Source organism: Physeter macrocephalus, chromosome 7 (genome assembly GCF_002837175.3).
Source record: "Physeter macrocephalus isolate SW-GA chromosome 7, ASM283717v5, whole genome shotgun sequence".
Taxonomy (NCBI): Eukaryota; Metazoa; Chordata; class Mammalia; order Artiodactyla; family Physeteridae; genus Physeter; species Physeter macrocephalus.
The window spans coordinates 136,276,237-136,294,864 of NC_041220.1; positions in this window are offsets into that span (position 1 = coordinate 136,276,237).

The following is an 18,628-nucleotide window of genomic DNA, read 5'->3' on the forward strand; positions in this document are numbered from 1 at the left end:
CGTTGCGGAGCACAGGCTCCGGACGCACAGGCTCAGCGGCCATGGCTCACGGGCCCAGCCGCCCCGCGGCACGTGGGACCCTCCCAGACCGGGGCGGGAACCCGGTTCCCCTGCATCGGCAGGCGGACGCGCAACCACTGCGCCACCAGGGAAGCCCTGAAACCAGTAATGATGATGGGATATGTGTAAATAAATGGTTATTATTAAAATTTTTAACACCCAAAAAGCCAAAATAAAAAATGTAACCCTTTCATAAGGTCATAGGGCAGATAAAGACAGAAGTCTAATTGCAATGATCCTGTAATGGAATCACAGCCTGTGTAGAAGCTGATTAAGGTTAATTTGAATCACATCAATTTGAATTAACATGGCCTTTGCAGAATGAACAACACCTTAGTGCCAACATGATCAACTACTACCTTTCCCTCCGTACATCCGCCTGGAAAGATTAGATTTATTAGTTATGAAGATAACAATTTAGAATGCAAATCCATGTTACTTTACTTCCTGCAACCCACCTCACCTGAGCACCTGGAAAGTCTCAGGACAGATGGGTCTTGGAGGAAAATCATCTACACTAATGTAGAGCAAGAAAGGAAGTATGGAGAAAAAAAAAAACTTTTCAGATTTACTGAAAAGACACACTTTTACCTATTTATGAATACTGTACCAATAAGTTCAAGTTACCTAGTTAAAATTATAATTCAGGACAAATAATTGGTTCTATTATTAGGCATAAAATCATATGTTACTCATATGCATTTTAAATTTTAGAGTTTGGAATGCCTTGTATCTTGTATCCTAGCCATTCTCATAGTTTTGCATTACTCATATTTTTACTTATCTTTTGGTATGTAATCAAGCACCATAATTACTTAAAATTATGTAACTACAAAAATTTATTGTCTCATGATGATTCTGCACCTTGGGCAGATAGGAACAGCTCCTGCACCTCTGCTTCATGTGGTGTCTGGGACAACTTGCCTGGAGCTGGAGCATCCACATGGCATCCCTCGGTATTGCTGTTGTTTCACCTGCTGTTGCCGAAATGGTTGAGGATGGCTGGGTTTCTCTTTCTCCACTTCCTAGTTAATTGTCATCTGGGGCCTCTGTTTCCAAAGACTATCATTTCTCAAAGGTATCTAGACTTCTTTATGATGATTGCCTTCTAGGAGAAGATAATAGAACTGTGAGGCCTCTTTTAAGTCCTAGGCCTAAAAGTAACACAGTATCACTTCTACCACTTTCTCTTGGTGAAAGCAAGTCTCAGGACCAGCCCACATTCAAAGCAATGTGAAACCCACTCACTATCTGGAAGGAAGGAGTGGCATATCCCTACATGGATGGGAGAAATTGTCAGAGGCCATCTTTGTAATCAGTTGCTATTACACAGCCAAGGCTGAGTCCTGTTCTACCTCAGTCATCTGAAACTAGACCAAGGGTATCTATTTACCATTGCCATTATACTTAACACACTTAAATGAAATGATCTGTGACTGCTTCCTTGCCAGACCATAAGAAACAAGAACATTATCAGTTAAATATCCTTGTGTCATCTGTCTTTAGAGCATGTCTGGCAAAGCAAGTACTTGACAAAAGACTGCCAAACATAACTCAAACTTTAACATGGTTTTCCAAGATATTCAGATGGCTGACTGAGAAAAATTGAATTTGGGAAGAAGAACACACAAAACTTATGGTGAACATGTAACTAGAATATTTCATGAAAAAATTAACAATAAAATGAAACTAGACTAATGAGGCATAAAAGTTTGTATATAATAGTGTGTTGCTCTCTAAGCGGGGGATGCATGAAACATTTCATTCTACATTGTTTTATTTGTATCTCTGCTTTAACTACAATAACTCTTTTTTGGCTCATTTAATATGGGTATCTGTATGTGGTATTTGTAAGTATTTATTCTCACAGTTGTAAATTTTCACAAATCTAGATACTTCAGGAAATGTAAGAAAGGCAGGTATTGCAGGGAGTAAAATTTTCCTGGGCAAAATTTCAGGACTGAAACTAAGAGAGCAAAACTATTCATCAAAATCCACAGCCTTGCATCAGTGTACTTGAAAGATATGGGGGTCTCTTCTTCCTCTATTGTTTCCATTTATCTCTTATTTCCTCTCCTTCCCATTGGAAATAGTTGTGAACTTGTTGAAACCATTTAAATAAAGTATTTCAAAGCAGCAAGCTGACTGTATAAAACCAGTTGTTTAAAATGCTTAGTAAATGCCATTTAATGTTTTGTTTGTTTCTTTAATGCAGCAGAAGTCTTGATAGAAGCAGGGCTAGCTTCCCTATCCATTTTAAAGATATGTAAGAGAAATAATGATCTGGAGATGATACATTCTCCAGTCCTGATATAAAACTTTGGTCGATGAACAGAGCACCTTTAAAATTCTTAAGATTTTTTTAACTGAGAAATAACTACAAGTAGCAAATATTTTATAGGCACACTGAAAGAATCCTTTATGTGTCAATAATTACTTAGATACAATAGAAATTCTGTCTTCCACTTCGCAATGAGGAGTAAACTGTTACTTTCCTGTTTTAGCAGTAGCTTTGTTTGTATACATCAGGATTTAAGTTGTTAGTTTGCTAATTAATTTCATTAGCTTTCTATTTCTGTTCATAATTTTGAAGGCTGTAAGAAAGGTCTATTTGAAATGTGTCCCTAGAGATATCTTTTTTTACTAGAAAATCACTTTAATGTGAAATTTATCTGCTAGACACAGGAACTGGCACACAATAAATTAACTTACAATTTTCTTCCTCACAAGGCTACAAACTCTGTGAGAGATGTAGGGCAAAAATGCAAAGCAAGGAAAAACTTGTCCAAAGGTTTTATTACTGGGGAAGAAATTGTTAAACAGGCTAAAAGCAGAGCAAGGTGGGAAGGTTAGGACCTTCCCACACAATTGGTACAAGGTTTGCATGAATGGAGCAGCTAAAAGCACATGCTTCTTTTTCCAAACTGGTTGCTAAAAGGAGAGAGAAACGTGGGGGACTTGCCTACCAGAGGACTATTCTTTGAGACTAGCCCCTGTGGTTGATACAGCAGAAAAATATAGGGCTGGGCAATGATATAGGTAAAATTGCCACCCCTCAAACACCAGCTTTCTGGCATGACCATTATGGTCAATATTAGTGGTCAAATGTTCATCTTTGGAAGCATTCTAAACATATAATTACTTAATATAAAACGAGTAACATTTTTATAACTCCCTTTCACTAATACTACGTTTCATTATATGTTCTAGCAAAAGATGTGAGTGTTATAAAAATATCATGAAAGTATCTTTTAGCAAACACTGGTCTGTGAATTTAAAATATTGACATCTACTGTTGAAATATGTTGACGTAAACTTACTAAAATTAAAAATGTAACAGATATTCATCTGCATTTTGTTTAGCGGAATATGTCTGTTTTCTTTTTAACTTGCATCCAAAGAACATTCTGGAGTTTTTAATCTATTTCCTGTCACTCTCATTTAATAATTATGTCTGGTGTTTGTTCATCTTAGCACATTTCATATTCATCAATGCAAATAGCCTGTCTTTATTTATGGAACTCTAAACAATGTTTGAGTAAACTATTGGGCGCTTCATTCCTTTTAACAAATGATTGATGTATATATCTCTGTAGTTGATATTTCATTCAAACACACAAAATTTATATGTGTATGTATATATACATATATAAATATAAATAAACCCACATGTATACATTTGAATTCATTTCTGTTGTGTATACAACGTGTATTTGGTTTCTGCTATTGGGCATAGTACTAGCACAAGAGTAACATGAAATATTTGGAAAGACTTGGACACAATGAGAAAATTTTAGACCTTAAAGAAATTAAACAAATCAGCCATAAAAAAAAAGAATAAAGCTGAGAAAAGGGAACAAACTGTGTTGTTGGATACAGTTGTAAAAATTAGTTGTGTTATTTTATGAAGTGACAGTCTCTTGAGTCTAAACAATAATCTTTAAATTAGAGAACATCAAATTTACCTCATTTGATTCTAGTGATCTTTTAAATTTAATATAAGAAAAGTCTCGCCGATAGGAGATGCTCAATAGTATATTATTCCTCTATCAGTTCCAAAACAGATGCATGGTGGTTGCTCATTCTTTTAATCTAGGGAGACTATATAATCCAGGGAAAAGGACAAGAGCTTCTATTTTAGGAAAATCTAGGTTCCAACCCCAGTCTGTGCCTAGGATTTAACCTAAGTGGTCTTTCCAAGCCTAATTTCCATAACTACAAAATGTATTTCAAATTTCCTACTACATAATAATGCAATGATTACTAATAAAGTTAACATAAATCACTCACCCTATATATTACTTGGTACATTATGACAATAGCAATATGTTATATTTATATATTTACTTTATGATAAGCACTGGACTAAGCAATTTACATATATTATCTCATCTAATGCTCAATTATTTCATTATTATTATCTTTATTAGTTTCTCAAATTATTTTAAATTACTTAAGCAAGTCCAAAGAACTTTCTTCAATAATGGAAGTTTTTTGGGGGGTGAGTGTATTGTCCAATATACAGCCACATGTGGCAAATGAAATGTAGTTGTGTGATTAAGGATTTTTTTAAAGCTCAATTTTATTAAAATTAACTTTAAATAGCCACATGTGGCTGGTGGATACTTATCGGACAGCATGGAAATAATCAATACAGATATCACACTAAGTATATAGATGTAAATAAAAATTAACTTGGAGCTGTTTTCTAAGACCAGAAATATTTAAAGTTTGTACCTACAATTCAGCACTTAATCTTACATTATTCCGTTGATCGTTTAATGTATATCAGTGCTATCTCGCTAGAGTTTTCTGTGAACACCTTGAAGACAGTGGCTGTTTTTTTTTGTTTTTGTTTTTTTTCCCTACATGTCTGTGTCTGGAAGCCTTTGCAGAATCCTGTCCAGTTAGGCTGAGGGACTTCCTTGCCCATTTCCCACATGAAAATGCTTCCTTCATCTGTGAAAATTTGGAACTGGTAAAACAACCATGCTTTAGGCTATTTGATTCCCAAAAGGTAATTTATAACAAAGGATGGAGACCAAATAAGAGACACTCTCTTTATATCATACCATAACTACATCATGAGAATTTATATTCTTTTTTTTTTTTTTAACTTTGAATATATTTTGTTAAGGAATAGAGGAAACCTGCTTCTCTGGGCTCAAATAAGAAACAAAAAGTTTAAAAAATGCTATCATTGTTAGTCATTTGGGGATTAAAATAACATGTTACTTGTAGGTAAAAAAATTGAGGACTATTGGTCCAAAGAGCTTGAGTAGCATCAGACTTCCTTTTTGTATATCTGTTACAAGATGGAAAAGGTATCAAATATATTTGATACTTTTAAAGAGGATAATTTATAAATGAAGGAAAGAGAACACAATAGAAATGTATCTTATATGCTAATAAAGATTATAAGGGGATTTTTCCCCAGAACCAATCTAACTGATGCCTTTCTCTTAAGATATCACTCACTGTTCACTCACAGTTTTAAAAACAACCTATAAATTAATGGGGGAGGATTGTCTACCTAGGAAAAGTAACTATCCTCTCATCTTTAGTCAAAATTCACACAAAGTATTTTAACTTTTACTTAATGTTTAGAAATACTTACAGCAAAATAAACTTTTGGATCTGAAAAATGTGTATAGATTATCCAGTCCAAACTCTCTTCTATATGGGGAGGAAACTGTGTCCCAGAAGATAGGCTGACTTATTCAATGTAACCAAGCTGATCAGCAGCAGAGTCAAAATGAAAATGTCCATTTTTTCTGTCTGATGTTCTTTGTAACTTATGTTGATGGATATTAAGATTACTCTTGGAACAATCCTAAACATCTGAAGAGCATATAACTTTGAAAACACTAAAATATGCGATAAATATTTGGTAAATAGGAAAGTGTTTGTTGTCAATTACTTTGAAGATCTATCAAACTTCATCTCACTCAAGATGGTCATACATTCTAACTAGAGAATATCATAATCTTATGACCCTATAGTTATTATACGCATGGTATGAGTCACTTTTGAAATGGTAAGCCAAGCTTACAAAACTCTTACAAAATCCAACTTAATTTAATTAATTCCATTATCAAATTATTAGGCCTACCAAGAGTATTTTTTTCATAAGGAATTGAATCAAACAGCATATACTAAACTTTGATCAACACCTTTTTTCTTCCGGTTTTATTGAGATATAATTGACATACAGCACCGTATAAACTTAAGGTATACTACATAATGATCTGACTTAGATACATCATGAAATGATTACCACAATAAGTTTGGTGACATCCATAATTTCATATAGATATAAAAGAAAAAAAGTTTTTTCCTCATGATGAGAACTCTTAGGATTTACTCTTTTAACTTTCATATATAACATAGAACCGTGTTAATTATATTAATCACGTTGTACATTGCATCCCTAGTACTTATTTATAACTGGAAGTTTGTACATTTTGACCAGCTTCATCCAATTCCCCTTCTTTCCACCCACCCTGATCAACACTTTCAATCAACTAATACATTACCAATGGATAGGGAAAGAAAGACTTACTTTTCTCCTATTCTAAAAGGCTTTTGCCTGTGCATCTCCACACAGTGTCAATGAATGTCATGGAAACACATAAAAACTATGCTAATAGATGTCATAGAAACATAGAGAGAAAGATAGAGCGATTGCTCGAATTAGCCTTCACAGCTGCTTGAAGAGGCTTTACAGGCTTCCCAGGCTACGCAGGTGAAACAACTGCTGTTTTGCTAAGTATTTTCCCTCCAGAGTCCTCAACATTGTATGATCACCCAATCCAGCTTTATCTTCATCAGAAGTTATTGATTCAAATCAGACAAACCACTGTATACTGAACATGGGCCAGGGAACAGCTGCATCTAGCTAGACAGCACATTTAAATTTCATTTTTGGCTGATACAATACAGGATTTAAAAAATATGATTTTATAGACTAATACAGTGTGATCACACATAATATTTTGTGCTATTGAAAAAAATCTGGAAAATAAACTTCTTTTTCAAGCCCATATGAAAATGCTGCTGTGATCGTTATAATTCTGATTTAGATATAAGCAGAATAAATACCTATTTAATGCTTGCATTCAGTCACTGAATTAAAGAATATACATTCCATAATATTCATATTATATATTATTAAGTATTCACATGAGGCCTAGTTATAGGGTAATTTGACCCATCTTATTTAGCGAGTCACATCACATAGTTGTATAATCATGGACATAAAGATACTTTCAGCAAGCCTTGAGAGATGATATAGAGCAAAAGCCAGTCTTTAACATCTCTATTTTGTGACCCCCTCCGCAATATATAAATTACGTAGGTCCTATATGTGGGGAAAACATATCGAGAGCCATTATTTTATTAATTCAGCACATGTTGACTAAGTGCTCACCATGCATGTGACACTGTACCAATTGTGCAGGGTACACAAGCAGACAAACTATATGTAAGACACAGCAAGTAGTTATCCAGCTACTGAAGAATTACTTGTACTAAGCGAAGGCCAAGAAAGTGACAAGGCCTTATGGACATTACAGGACATTCATGATCTAGCTGTCTATCTTCTATCTAACCAGTATCAATTTTTGTCACGACTCGTATGAATTCTAAGTTTCACCAGTATTCCTTTGGGCCTTCTACATACCAATTTTTTTTTCACAATTTTCTAAGCCTGCTACCTGGGATTTAAATATACCAGGACCCTCTCTATACCTGCCTGGCTCTTAGTCACCTTGTAAGTCTCCAATAAACATAACTATAAAGCTTTCCCTCATGCAGTATTTGTCTTCAGTGTTCTCTAATTACTTACATGCTCTAAGAAAGATAGATAAATATATTTTGTTATGAATCTTTCTTGAAAGTTTCGGATGATATTTATGCCATTTTGCGTTTTAATCACATTGTAATTTTCAAACTTTGTAGTACCTAGGATTCACATGGCAAGCCTATAATTTGTAGATCCCTAATAACTTAATTGCTAATGATATTGAGCATCTTTTATTGTGTCTATTGACCATTTGTAAATCATCTTAGAGAAAAGTCTACTCAGATCCTTTGTTTATTTTTTTAATTGGATTTTTTTTTAATTGGGAGGGGAAGGTAGCCCCTGTTCTTCTCAGCTTGCCTGTGCCAGAGTGGAACCTCCTCCCTGCAAAAGAGCTGGGGGTGAGAGTGATCAGGGACCAGTGCTCTTGGCCTACCACCTCTAGAGTAGAGCTTCTATCTTTCAAGGGAGGGATAGGTAGAAGAAGAGAGCCCTGGACATCTCTGCTGCTCTTGTCTGGGATTGAGCTTCTGTAACATGGAGCAGGATGGAGGGTGGGTGGGTAGAATGTGGAATGGTGGTGGCTTACCCCTCCCAAGGAGAAACCACAGCCCTAGATTAGGAGCTGGGAGAGGTAGTCACTCTTCTTGGCTGCACATGCCTGGAATAAAGGTTCTGGCAGGCTGTACTGGGGAGACCAGGGCAGGTCATGGCTCAAATGACACAAGACTCTCACTGTTCTCATGGAGACGTAGTAGGTTTTCTTAAAATAAATGCTTCTCCATGTGTAGTATGCCTTTAGAACAATTTCAAGAGACTGTAAATATTTTTTTTCCATATTTTCACCAGTTAGGGTTGAAACTCTGGGGAGAGGGTCTGTGGAATTTCTTATGTCACCATTCTGGAACCGCTATCCTTGTCCATATGTATTTTATACCAAACTATGTTAACATTGTTTCTTAATAGGTTTCAGGCTGAATTGCTTCTGTGTTTTAATTTAGGGTCACCCTTTTACCTTGTATGCCCTCCCTAATAACACTACTTGGAGAAATCTTACTCATTTCCTAGATGAAGTTTAAACATTGCTTTTTTAGATTTCTTGATTTCTCAACTGTGTGCATTCTCCTCAATACCTTAACCTTCAGAGCCTTTTATTTGTAAATATTTCCAGTCACTCATTTCTGCCTTAGTTTGGAGTTGTTCTTTTTCATCTTTTTTTTTCCCTCTGATGTTAAATTCCTCTAGAGAAGAACTTATGTTTTATTTATCTTTGTATTTCCGACCTTCTTTTCAAAATGTTGGCATCTGAAATAAGTAACACCTAAATAGTTGTCAATATGTACTTGGTTGTGGAAATAAATTAGTGAGTGAACAACATAAAAATAGCTCACTATATGAAAGACTGTATCATAAAAGCACGCAGTTATTAGACTGACTTGCAAGATTTTATAATACCATTTTATTTCAGATTTCTTTGATTCTTGCATTAGCTTAGACATATTCCATATATTTAAAATAGATGAACTGGGAGGTAAACATTAATACAGTGGTGTATTTAGTTTGACCTTAATTTGAGAAGAAATTATTAAGCTACTAGAAAGACATACAAAATAATTTTATTTAATAATTTAACATCCATCAAGAAGCTTAAAAATGATTTGTTGGAAAGACGGTATTAAAGATGTCAAATGGTGCAATTGTGCTAAATGGTTTCAAGTGATTATTACAGGCATGCTTTTGAAGTTGAATTAGAATTCTTGTTTTTTTCACTGAACTATTTCCCTTAGTTTTATATCATCATCTTGGATATCTTCTGCAACTTTCATCTTACAAAAGGAAGGAGAAGGAAAATGAAGAGGAGGAAGACAAAAAGACTATCAGTTTTCTCATAATCTCAGAATTCCAAACAACAATCAATACAATAGCATATGTCTAGCTACAAAGAATATGAAAATGTACAGTGCACCATCACTACCAATAAAAGACCGATAGTATTTGTGAAATGAAAAATAATGAAATCTCAATAGAACCTGTTATTTACAAATTAATCTGCCAAGAACAAGCCTCTGTAGCAGTAATGGAAATAATGGTTCATCCAATTAAGAGCTCTTAGAAACTGGAATAAAGTACATTTATATAACATATTTTTGGATAAGGATATTGATGACTGACTTCTGAGTATAAATGAAGAGTTTAAAAAATTGTTTTTAACAATTTAACAATTCTATCCTATTGATAGAAAGAATGGTCTGAAAGACAGGCCCCATAAATCAACAGCCCCAGCATAGGAAACCATATAGGTTGAGTGATTTAATAATGAATTTGTTAATCCAACATTTATTGATACCTACTCTGTACTAAACTACTGTATTAACATAACACAATCAGAGGCTACATGTCATTGTATTATAAGCCTAGAAACTGCCTTAAAGAATTAATAATTTTGATCCATAAAACACAGGAAAGGGGCAGGTGGAATATTGTAAACAAAACATGGCAGAGTTTCTTCTTTTTCCTGGGAGAATAATCTTACAACTAGTTCTTAACCTACCTACACCATCATATTTCCTGGGGGATTTTAACTTTTTCTCAAAGCAAGAACAACCAAGAGCTGAGAAGAATGAAAACTTGAGCAAAGAGCAGAGATTAATGATAGAGCAGAAAATAATAAAAGAATAATTAAAGAAAAATAGTAGCAAAAACATTAACAACCAGCATAATAGTAAACTATAATTTAAGAATACAAAAGAGACAAAAATGTGCTCAAAATATAAAGCTAATGAGAGGAAATAAAACATAACAGCAAAAATGTGGATTTTAACAGAATTACTTTTGGTCCTTCATTAAATGTACCAAGGCATAAACCTTGATGATTCAGATTGAGTAAATTGGGTTGATATCATAGAACATGGGTCAGCAAGCCGGGGTCAAATCCAGGTGTCTTCTGTTTTGTCAGTAGAGTTTTATTTGAACAGAGCCACGTCCATTTGCTTATGATTATCTACGGTCTTTCCACACTACAAACTTAGGGTTGAGTAGCTATGACTAAGACGTTATGACCAGTAAGGCCCCCAAATATTTACTATCTGATTCTTTACGGGAAAAAAAAAATCGCTGACCACATCATAGAACACGTGCTTTATGAGTAAGTCAGATATGTGGTGATTCCTGAGTAATCTTCAGGTCATCATACCAACAAAGAAAGAAGATAAGAGAAAGCCTAAGAAAGTGTTCCATGCCCACAGTTTATGTAATTTATTTGAAGGCACAAAAGCTCATAGTATCTGCCTTAGTTCAGTTCCCTAGAAGCAGAACCTGAGAAGGAGATTTGGGTACCAGTGACATATTAAGGGAGTGCTTTTCCTGAAAAAAATCTGAAATGGGTAAAGGATAAGGGTGAGGGGTCAACCAAGGATATCAAGTTGAATCAAATCTAGCCTGTGCTTGGTCTACAGAGAAGGAAGGGACCTCTGAAATATAAACCCTACTGCAGAGTTTTGCCCTTTTGAAGCAAAGATACCCTTGTACCATCCAGTCGTTGGATAGAGAGACTGCCTTCAGAGCAGATGGGTGAGTGTGTAACCTCCCAACAAAGGTGGCTTCTGCTGGCAGAAGCAATTATTTAGGAAAGGGGGCAGCTATGAGCATTAGCGTTAGCACTTACAGAAGCTGGAGGATGGAGATCTGGGTAGGGCACCAACATCATCTAATACAATATCTTACTCAAATAACTGTCTATTGTCTCGTGAATTTCAGTCTTGATCAGTACCAAATGATGCAGTCACTTGATAGGCATTCAGTAAAATGTTTATTATTGTGCGAGTTAATTTGCTTATCATCACCAGATAAATGAGGTTACTTTAGAGTGTTTATAATTAAGTAGAAGGATGATGTAAAGGGAAAGTAACTCTTGCTTCTTTGGTTTGTGTAACCTGAAGAGTTGAACTTGATCAGTTTTCTTCCACTGGCCAACCACAAGAATTTGAGTTGCAATAATATTCATAAGATCCATCCCTGCCAATGCTACAGTAATAACAAGCATAATATTTCTTTTATCTTGTTTATATTTGCAAGGTAAAAGAAATAAAAATTGTCAGAAAAACTCAGCAGTTCACATAATTTATGTCTTCTTAAACATTTTTCTCTGTAGCATAACAAAAGCACAGAGTATCATGCTGTATTTTATTGACACTGTAAATAGGTTTTTTTTAAAAGATTTTTGTCCTCATGATTCCTCTCTCCTGTTGCTTTTCACAAGCCTCAGGAACAACCTAAGAATATATACAACCAAATATTTCTTCCTCCCACCCCCTGCACCATGCAATCTGTCCTCAATGTTCCCATACAAAACACTGTGTTAGACTGTGAAAAGAGATGACAACCTTAAAAAAAAAGCCCAAATGTATCTAAAGCAAGGACTTACAAAATGGTTTCAAATACTATTTCAAATAATCATTACTGGATGTAATCTGGTACTTCTGCACAGATTTTGAGGCAATATACACAGATTCACTACATATGTCTGCAAATGTGTATATTCTTCCTTTATTTGTGACAGCAGTCACCTGACATTGAAGAACTCAGAATGGTACCTGAATAGAGAAAATGCTCCTACCAAAGCTTACCTGCTGAAGGCAAGCTACATTAGTCACTATAGGGATTATTATGATATTTGCCTCTTATATATCCAGGAAATATCGTAATGATTATTTTCTACATCATGCTACAATTTAAGCTCCCAATATATCCGAAGAGTCTAGAATGGAGCCTGGGATGTAATGGGCTTCAATGTTAAGTGAATGAATGGATGAATATATTATGAGCTGGATTCTGTCTATTTTCATTAATACTGTGGAGTGTTAGAGATTATTTTCTTCTTGAGTTGTTCAAATCATCTATGTCCATATTTTCTGTCACAAACATAACAGAGGCCAGTTTAAAACGTCCACTGAGGGTGCATTTTGCAGGCATTAAAAGCAGAGTTGGACAGATATTTAGAAGAACTTAGTAACACAGGGAAAAAGACCGCAAAGATAGCAGGAATAATTCTAGGTAGAATGAGCTCTGAGAATTCTAAGTAGAATGCAAATCAGTAAAGCTTTGCTCACTGCCTGCTCTTGCTTTTCATTTTCCCATAATTCTAACCCTTCATGTTCACAGTCCTCTTCAAGAAAAGTGAATTCTCTGTCATTTTTAGACAGCCAGAGAGACTTAAAACAAAAATGATTGACTCTTTATCCCTTTTATTCCAAGAATACATTCTCACTTTTATTATTATTGCCTATTAACATACTCAGCTCTAGATTTTCTGTTATGAATCTCACAGTGTGTATTTTTAAAGTCAAATAACTGAGACTTTGATCATATCTACAACTTGTACATCAGAGCATTAAGGATGTTAGCTGATGTCTCTTCTCTTGGAGACCTCATATATATAATTTTTAAGGAAAAGCATAAAGCTTTCTCCTCAACAGGAGACTCATGTTTTTAAATATAAATCCTATTACTTTGAATAAGGGTTAATTGTATTTTTTCCTATTTGAAATTTAAAATGGAATCACCTAATAAGATGGGAAATACTATTTCTGTAGGTGAAATACAATTTACATTAAAATTCACTTGAAGAAATCTAAGTGAATAAAACCTTAAATGAACAAACTACCTCCTTCTGATATTAAATATTAGGTAGACTCATGTGGAACTTTGAGGTTAAATTTGAACAAATTATTGTAACTTGATCAACAATTTGAATGGAAACTGTGTGTGGAAAATTGTACAATGTAAAAGGCTGGTGTCTATTTTTTGACTTTTGGGGGATCTATTTGGCAGTTTTTATCATGTATATTTTTGCATTATTACCGACTGGACAAGTCATAGGTTTATGATGCTTCCCTGCAGGGGTATGAAAGCGTGAGACAGAAGTCAGAAATAACAAAAGTGAAAGCATACTTTAGACTTTGAATAAAGTGCCTTTCTGCTGATTCAGAGTAAGCATCAAAGCTCTGCTTTGAGAAATGTATCTTTGAAATACTATTCTACATGAAATATAACAAATAGAGACTGACCTTATCTGGATTTAGTTCTCAAATAAAAGTTAACATAGAAATGGAGGCATCCACAAATTTCTAAATCAAGTTCTGTCATATAATCCTCTCTTCTTTTCCACCAATGTATTGTACCATGGATTAAAGCCATTTTGTATTCACAAATCCATTGTATTTATGGGATGCAAAGTAATAAGGAAGTGACTACATAAGATGGGCTGACGCTTATTCTGAAAACAGATCAAATAACAATAAGTTTCAAAGCTTTAAATCTGAATTGTCTTTGTCAAAAATTCAGACATGTTAAGACAGTATTTTAACTTTCTCTGCATGTTCTATGTGGATTTAGTTAATAATTACTTATCTGTGGTAAGTTTTAGGAAAAAAACCTATAGTTTTAAAATTATAAAACTCATTTGGCCCACATACCAAACTATGCTCCATTAATCATTTTTCATTACTCTGATTTTTGTTACTTCTTGAAGTTGGAGTTTTCTAGTCTTCAAACACCACTCAAGTTTATGAGAACCTGCTAAATTCCACACCAGCATATCCAACTAGCTTATTAAGCATCTACAAACTTGGATGTGTGACAGGAACCCAAAACTCACCTACATATCTGGGCTCATTATCTTTTCCATTCACCCAACGTTTATTCTCTCATCTGTTCAGATACTGAAGCCAAAAAGCAAAAGGTGGAGCCAATCCTCGCCAATTCATTTTCCTTTAGAGCCTCATATTTAATCCTACATCAAGTCTTGCCAGTTTCACCCCAAATGCATGAACTCCTCTCCATTTCCATCCTCATTATTTGTAACCCAGCTACCATACCATCTTTCCTGTACTGATGCAACATCCTCCTACAACCCTACATTCATTTTTATCCTTTTTACTATATATATTACAGCTAGAGTTATCTTTCAAAGTGAAAATCTGAGCATGTCACCTCACTGTAGAAACCTTAAATTGATCTCAGTGTTATAAAGACCAAAAAATTTAACATGCAAGGTTCTGCGTGATATAGTAACTGTGTGATAAATTAAATCAGGTCTCCTCATTATATATTACTACAATGCTCTAGATCTCCTGAATAAAATACATGAAAAGTTGTACATACATAGCTGTGTGATTGCCTCTTATCTCTCATGCTTAAGTCTTTGAAGGCAGAGAGTTTTCCAACCTGACTCAGCCTGCTTTGTCTGGTATCTGGCCTGACCGGTTCGGAATGAATACATGAATCACAGGAAAACAGAGGAGAAAAATTACCAGGACATGCATAAAGGGAAAAGTAAAAATAATAAAACAGTGGTTAATTCTGACAGTCTCAACTAGGAGGAAATGAATAAAACATTTTATCTGACAGTTGAATAAAGGTAACTTGATGATGAGAAATTTATTTATTCATTTATATTTGACATCAACATACATTTCCTAGGAGTTTAATAGTGTTTTAGAAACTCAGTTGCTGACAAAGAACTCACTACTAATATTGTATATAAACATAAATATATAATTGAACTGAAGAAAGAGGTATTTTAATACAGAAATTCAGAAGAGACATTAGAAATACAAATAAGAATTAGGGAAACCTGCACAAATATTTGGGAAATGGTTAAGAATTTGACCACACAACTTTTAGCAGGTAGTACTGAAGAAAAAATTCCTAAGACCGTTTGATGCTAAAAACAATAAATATTCATAAATAGAGAAATTATTAAATAAAGCATGCTCTGGTCATAGTAAGAGACACTGGTGCCATTAATCAGAAGAAGGTTGACGGGTAGCAGCGACCTAGAAACGTATGAATGGCTTTTTCTGTTGTTGAAAAGCTAAGGTTGCAAAACAAAATATGTGTATGTGTGTACATCTATCTTGTGAATGCACAGTAAACAGTCTGAAAGGTATACAACACATATGCCAAACTGCTAACAATAATTACTCTAGGGAGTATATTTACATGGCAAATAAAATTATTATTTCAATTATTGTTATATATTACTTTTTTGTTTGAATTTTAGTGTATTTTTTAAATAGTTTTTGTAATTGTGAAATAATTGCTTAAAAAATAAGTAAAAGATTCTCACCTATTGGGCTGGATGTAGTGACATTTGTAGATTGGACCCTTTCCCACATTTGTTCTGTAATGTCCTATGACTGTATATTTATCTCTTTGTATGTCCAGTGGAACAGAAAAAAAAAAAAAAAGGCTTGCAGTTTCAGAAAGACCATGATATTGAGTACCATGTTAAGTTGTTTGAACTTTATAAGAATGAAGAGTATTGAAAGAATTTTTAATAAGGAAGTCATATTTATTTGCTCTATAGTAGAGTAGCCTGTAAGTCATTAAAAGAACACGAAAAACTTTGTGCAATACATTTTTATCTTGGAAATTGGAGAAATTAAATTTGGAAACTGAAGACTATTACTAAATGTTCTAAAATTATTTAATATAAGGTTAGCTTTACACTTAGAGAGTAAAAGTTGATTATTAGGGGATACATATAGGTTCACCAAAAGCAAGCCATTTGATTTACTCATAAACTAATTTCTCTGTCATTGATTTATAACTAGCCTATAGCAAATTGCACATATTTTATGTATACAGCGCAAGAGAAGTTTGTAAATGTAAATACCTGCTGTAACTATCATGGAGATCAAGGTCAAAAAATGTAATTTAACTGTACTTGATGAATGTGAAGAAAAAAAGTTGGAGTGCATATTTGAGTCTTCTAGGGATAAAATTAAGAGAACTAAACTTTACTTTGGTCAGAAATCAGTCTGTCTGTCTCTCTCTTCATCCATCCATCCATCTATCCATTCATCCATCTATCCATCTATCCATCCATCCAACCATCCAAACATCTAACTCTTCAGTGAACTGCAAAAAAGTTATTAAACATGTTATTTAAATATGTTGGAATAACTTGTGTCTAGGAATAAAAATTTGTATAGGGGATTAAGTAACCTTATGAAATTCTTTATTAAGTTCTGTGCATATGTATTTCTTTAATAAAATCAAGTTTTAAATTAAAACTGCAAACAAAGGTACTCATACATTATGATAAAATGTAGAAATATTAAATTTGAAGAAGAAACTGGGAAAAAAGATTACCAACATAATAGACAGTATTTATAAGGAAACTAGCTTATCTTGGAACATCTCCCGTGCAAAAAATTTTTTATTTAATTTTTACTTATATTGGAGTGTAGTTTTTTTACAATGTTGTGTTAGTTTCAGGTATACAGCAGAGTGATCCAGTTATACATGTACATATATCCATTGTTTTTCAGATTCTTTTCCCATATAGATTATTACAGAATATTGCATAGAGCTCCCTGTGCTATACAGTATGTCCTTGTTGATTATCTGTTTTATATATATAGTATATGTATATGTTAATCCCAAACTCCTAATTTATCCCTCCCCACCACGTTTCCCCTTTGGTAACCATAAGTTTGTTTCTGCAGTCTGTGAGTCTGTTCTGAATCAGTTATACACATACATATTTCCACTCTTTTTTTCAGATTCTTTTCCCATATAGATTATTACAGAATATTGAGTAGAGTTCCCTGTGCTGTACTGTGTGTTCCCAGTAGCAACAAGGACCTACTGTAGAGCACAAAAAAAGTTTTTAATGCATAAGCTACTAAGGTAATCTAAAGCATGTGCTTAGAATCTAAAGAAAGAATTACCTAGAAATAAGTAAATTTTAAAAAGTAGGATAATCTGGTAGTGTAGTAAAGACCTAAAGATCTTTATAAAGATCTTTAAAAAGAAACCGCGACTCTCTATCACAAGGATTTCAAAATTAATGTTTGATATAATTATTAATAGTTTACCGTCTGTATCGAAACTATGTAAGAGCTCTGTCGATTATAAAAGTGAAAAATTATTTCTCTTCACAAGTAAAAATCAAATAATCAACCTTGATGTAATCTAAATATGCTCAAAATAGATATTTTAGTTAAATGTTTAGAATTATAAATCAGTTCTGGGTTAATAATAACTTTATTATGGAATTCATCCTTAGAAAATGGTATTATATATACATATATATACATACACACAGGCATAATTTACCATACACTGATAATATAATTTCACATTTCTAATAAGAAAACTAAGTAACTCTAATGCTGTTTGCTTTCACCTTCTCTTTTCATTTGTTTTTACCTTCAAGCTAATAGCTGAATTTATTCTCTTTACTTTTTTTTCTTTGAAGATTAAAGACTTGCCTAGCTTTGTACTGCAGCTGCCTGGACAGTTGACAGCCCATTAAACTAGTCATACAAGCTGTACATTTTAACGCCTTGATTCCAAAGTGCAACCAAAGTGCCTTTTATATATGTAAGAGCAGTGCATTTCTGAAACATTTTGATATGAATACATCGCAGTTTCATAAGACTCTCTCAGCCTTTTGCCTATTTAAAAAACATTGGAGTCAACTAAGCTGATTAAAGCCTTTTTTCAGTCAGGACTTCTGAAGGAATTTTGGTGCATATAGAACATGTAATTCTGGTTTATTATTAGCTCTGAAATAGCTTTGGGAGTACAGTATATATAATTGCATAATCCTGAATTGACTATGGGATTGCCTAGCATTGGCTGAAAGTAATCACATCAAAACGGTAAAAAAATTAAAACAAACAAACCTGGAAGATGATATAGCCTAAACACTTTATATGATGATGAATGTCATCATCACTCCTAATTCATGAATTA